The sequence below is a fragment of the Geospiza fortis genome, unplaced genomic scaffold (assembly GCF_000277835.1).
Source record: "Geospiza fortis unplaced genomic scaffold, GeoFor_1.0 scaffold18, whole genome shotgun sequence".
Taxonomy (NCBI): domain Eukaryota; kingdom Metazoa; phylum Chordata; class Aves; order Passeriformes; family Thraupidae; genus Geospiza; species Geospiza fortis.
The window spans coordinates 1,179,465-1,184,950 of NW_005054445.1; positions in this window are offsets into that span (position 1 = coordinate 1,179,465).

Sequence of the window (5,486 nt, forward strand, 5' to 3'; positions counted from 1 at the left end):
TGAGAGGATCCAAGTGCAGTCATGCTGCTTGGCATGGATTCAGCTAATATGCATTTCCAGTTCCCCTGCCCTGACAGAAGGCAGTATATTTACCAGCCTGTATGTGCAGTTAGGCTAAAGTGTTGTTTTTCACTGGGACTCATAACCTCTTCTCTTTGGAATATTTATTTTCTTCCTAAGATGCCATAGGGAAACTTTATGCAACTTACTATATCACTTCTCCATCAATACTACACCCAGGCTTCTTCCAGGTAGCTGGCCAAAACAACTGGGTGGGAAAGCTCCACAACAGAAATCACTGCATGAGAGAATATGAATGAATTATTTGTTCATAAGAATTTTAGATTGTTTTATAATTCAGGTTTTATAATCCTGACATTAATTTCATAAGGCAGAAGTGTTTCACTCAATCTAATTCCAGGAACAACCTGCAAGTACAGTGTCCCAAGAAGGGCTCTTCAAACGGAGATGCTTTCCAAACCAAACAAGAAACACAGGACTCAGCGATCTCACCTCTTAGAGGAGATGGAATTGATTTTGCTGTTTTCTAGGGAAAAACCACAGCAACTGCCATGCAGCATGGACAGTCTTGGCTGTCCTTCCAAACCCACTCAGCTTTGCCAGGCAGGGACAGAATCTCTCTTCTTTCCTCTGGGTCCATAATCCAAGCCAGAAATAGGAAGAACTAATGTGGTTCTTAATCCTCCTCACTATCCTTCACATAAAATATCTTCAACTAGAATTATACAACAGAAACTTTATCTTTAAAAATTGGAAAAAAGCACAAGAGAACCTCATAACATATAGGAATGTTCCCTGTGCACAGAGAAAAAGAAACAGGAAAATAATATATTAATCTAATAACACAGATAGGATTGTTTCTTGCAAGAACATTAATAATAAAGCAGCAGAGTTTTGTTCTGTAAAACAAGTTGTGCTCACATGAGAGAGACCTGAACATCACTCATGCTGCTGAGAGAAAACCTGTATTTCCCAGCTCCCTCACAAATGACAATTTCATCTCTCCCAACTTTCTGTTGTCAAGCAAAAGAAATATGGTGTAGACTTGTATAACAGCCAAACAACTGACATTTACTTTTGGTAGTCCCTCCAAAGTTGTGCACTTTCAAAACCAATATTTTTGACTAATAACCTTTCTGTTTCTCATCATAGCATTTGTTTGGATCTCTTTCTGAGTCCTGGCTTATTGGAAATACCTTACTAGAGTGATTGTGTCCTTGACAAATACAGTGTGATATGGTGACTCTCCTCTTGACACCACTGATATTTCCCAGCACACAGGAGAGCAATGGAACAGAGCTGAGTGTTTCCCAGGAGCTCCCAAGAGTGAGTTTTGCCCTTGAGTGTTATCCCAGCAAGCTGTGCCTGTGTGCATTGCAAGGGACAGCTGTGACAAAGGTCCCCAAAGCCAAACCATGCACTAAAGGACATTTCTGAAGCTGCAGAAAGGGGGTTTTACCCCTTCATGCAATGGCCTGTCTGTAGCAGATCTGGATTCTGGGGTTTGTTTAAAAGGGGATCAGAGATGTTCCCCTCACCCCCTTCAGTGCTGTCATTGCTCTTCAGGTCCCAACCTCACTGTGGAGTGGGATTTGAAGCAGGAAGTTCCTTTGCTCCAGCTGTGCACAGTTGTCCCTCTCAGCGTTTCCTAGCCCAGGTCCCTTGGCATCCCTGGCCTTCATCCCCCTACTTAAATCCAGGATCTTCCTTCCAGGACCTCCCTTCTGGTCTCTCTTCTTTCCAAGACCACTTCTCACTTTGGGAACATTCCATTTTCAAGCCCTGCTCTGCTTTCCAGAGCCCCAAGGCCTCAGTTCTCCCTCTGCAGTCTGTGTACAAAAGCCCAGCAAGCGCCTCCCAATCAAGTAAGTCTGGCTTAGGTCTCCCTGGAGGATTTGGGATGTGCCCCTTGTCTAATCCAGGCATTATAAGACTTTACAGCTGTTCTGTAGCAGGCTTCTGCCAGAGGTCAGAAGTTCAGTTTTGGATGTTCAGGCAGAGGCCACCTGTGAGTGCACAATTTTGTCCCACTTAAAACACTTTGGTATGAATTTATTAAAATATATGATGAATAGTCAGCACAAATTCCTGATTAGACCCTAATCACAGAGTTCCAGCCAGAGCACAGGCACAGGTACTGTACTCCTGACTGAACCTGCAGGCAAAGCAGGCTCTGCAGGAGCCCTGCAGCACACCGAGGGCTCTCCTCACACACGTGTCCATGTGAACACAGAGCCTGACCCGTGCTGGCCAAGCCATTTGTGTTCTGGGGCACTGACACCCCTGAGAGGTGCTGCAGTGGGGGTGAAACGCCACATCTGGATTCTGTTTTTGACATTGAACTTCCATTGGAAACGACAGCCCCAGCCAGGGGGATGGCAGGGGAGAGCAGCACACAACACACAAACGAGATGATTAAAAACGTGGAGGTGGATGCTGAGAATACACAAATCAGAGGACTGGCTTTGCTCTTGTATCAGCACAAAACCTGACTGGCCCAAGGGAACTCGGTATGGCTGAACCTACATAAATAATGAGCTGTGAAATCAAGCCTTGAATAGCAAATAATGCACTTCATGATAGTGCTCATTTCATAATATTGCTGTACTACCTGCCTTCTGCATTAGCCTGCCTTACAGTCAGGGGTGAGATGAGTACACAGCTGATAACCAGCTCATCAGTGGTTACATTAAAACATATCAAATTAGGCTCTGAGTGAAGGGGGGAAAGCTTGCAAATAAGAATTATTTTTTTTTTTAGATAATACCAATGAATTTTTTAAATAGCTTTTGAGACATCTACTCACTTGATCCGCCTCTAAAGGCAGGGGTGAGGCAGGGGTGGTTTTCCTGTCCCCCCACCGAGTGCCAGTGAGCCGAGCTGATTGCTGCACACATCATTTGACACCCTGCAAACACGACGAGCAGCAAAGGCAGACAGAAACGTTCTCAACACTTGTCACATTCCCTGATTGGTTCTCACTGAGCTGTTTGGCACGGAAATGTGGGGAGAGATGGAGCTCTGAGAGACGGAGCGCAGGGAAAGCGCCTGCGACAGAGCGTCATCTCCTTATTAGCGACTCTGGATTGGGAAACTGAGACAGGGAAATGCATCACCATGACACTTCTGCTATTGCCTGTTACACAAATAAAGAGGAAGTTCATCATTAAATCCCAATTAAGTATGCCTTCATGGCTTTACTAAAATCCATTTATTTTCCAGGAAGCACACAAGCACACACAGCTTCAAAGTGGCTGCAGCCCCAGCACAGACCTCATGCTCAGCACACCCCAGATTGCTCTGCCAGACAGGGATAAACACAGAGAGCCCCTGTGCCTTCAGCCTCCAGAAACTGCTTATCACAAACAGGATAAGCACACAGGCAGGCAGCGAGCTGGACCAGAAATTCCATCCAAAAATGATTATGAAACACTTAAAATCTAAAGCAGCAAAGAACGCAAACAAAAAGAAGATTGAATTGCCCTAGGAGGCTCAAAAGAAGGCCATGCTTGATTGGATTCAGATTTGATTGAGATTCACCCTCATTCATTAAAAAGTTTGAAGATGTTCAGTCAAAAATTAACTCTCAAGTTGCAGAGCAGGGTACAGAGGAGCCATTTCTCACAGGCTGGGTTTCCCACACAGCTTGTCTTACAAACCCACACCTGAACTCCTGCAGTTACATAGGCACTCATAACCCACACATTAGCAAGCCAGGTTTGTTTTAGAAAATAAAGACACTCATTCAGGCAGCTGCCAAAGCCCCCAGCACAATGGGTGTATGCACACACATCTCCAGCCCACAGCCACTCCCAACACTGACATTCATCCCACTGTTGAACTAACATCCATGCAACTATTTAATTAAATACAGGTTAGTATAAAATTGGTATAAAATCATACAGTTTATACCAGTCATAGTATGACTTCAGCAGGGCTGGCATTTATGCTTAAATTAAGTCCTGCACTCTGTATCCTGTAACTCTTACGAAGTAGACAAGAATTATTATCTCCATGCCCTTCATAAATGGGAAACTGAGGTAAGAGAAGGTTGAGTGACTCACTCAAGAACACCTGAAAGGTTAGAAGTGATGCTGTTGTGAGTGATGAGTAGCAGAGTGGCTGAATAACTCCTTGTTTAAAGCCTGAAGTATGTTTACTGAAATTGAGTAAAATAGGCTTTGCTTTTAAAATGGCTCATTAGAATTTTTCAGCATTGTGTGATTCTTTTCTCTTGCCCTCCACCAGCAGCAAAGTTCACACAAATGAAAGCAATATTTAGCATTGAAACCTTTAAAAGTTATTCTGGTCTCAGTGATGTTGACCTAAATTTAGAACAAATGCAAGGGTAAGCTTTATCCTGTAACCTCCACATGTTCCACCAGCCCCTCGTGCTCAGGCTCACAGCATTACTTTTCAGGGAGGAGGCCCTAAGGAACATCAGCACCTTGCCCAGCCCAGGGCAAGCCCTACCCCCACAATCCCCACCCTCAACACAAGCAAGTCCGCAGCACAACTCTGCCTTCAAAGTCCAAATTCTTTGTGTTTGTGCCTAGATGTTTCCTCAGTCCATCAATTCATTTACTTAAGGTATCCATCCCAATCAAGGCAGGATTGACCATCCAAGAGCAGTCAGGCTCTGGGTACTGAAAAGATCATACATATGCAGCAGAAAAACAGTAATTAAACTTGAAGCCAAGAAAACTCCAGGCATTTCCCATTGTCCAGTATGCACAAAAGGGAGTGACTCAAAGAACTTCAGTTTCTTTTTGAGCACAAACAAGAGATGCTTCTGAGCTGGAGGAAGCAGGGTCACAGGGAGCTGCATCACAGCTATAAATAATTCTTATTTTAAGGCTACAGTTAAATGAAAACAGAAAATACAACTGACAGCACCTATGCTTCTTGTCTTTCTCTATATTCTCTTACAGCTGACCTTGAGAATATTTTATATTAGCCTAAGGGTGCAAAGAAATGTTCTTCCTCACTGCAATCATTTAATAATAGCTTGTCCTCCTTCTGCTCAATATGCAAGCAGACACTGCTTTTGTCAAGCCTTCAGCAGGTGCTTTGTTCCCTCTGAGCTGGTGCCCGAAGCTCAGGGAGTGCCCTGCCCGTGTGGGCAGCACGGCTCCAGTTCCAGCAAGCGGCAGTGCCACAGCACGGGCTGAGCAGGGGACAATGCTCCGCCACTCAGCACAACTCTAATTTACAGGGCCACTCCTGCCCGGGGATCCTGCCCCTCAACCAGGGGGAAACCCAGCCCAAAACACCACTGAAGTCAAACCACAATGTGAATTTTGATTCAACAGGGGTTTCGTCAAGAAGAAGCGTCTGCCAGCAGCTGGGCGATGGGGTGAAATCAGATTGTTAAATGTGTCTCGTTGCCGTTTGGGAGCGCTCCGGTCTGACGGCGTCACTGGTGCCTGATGGAGGCAGGAGGAGGCTCGGGCTGTCTCCGCCGA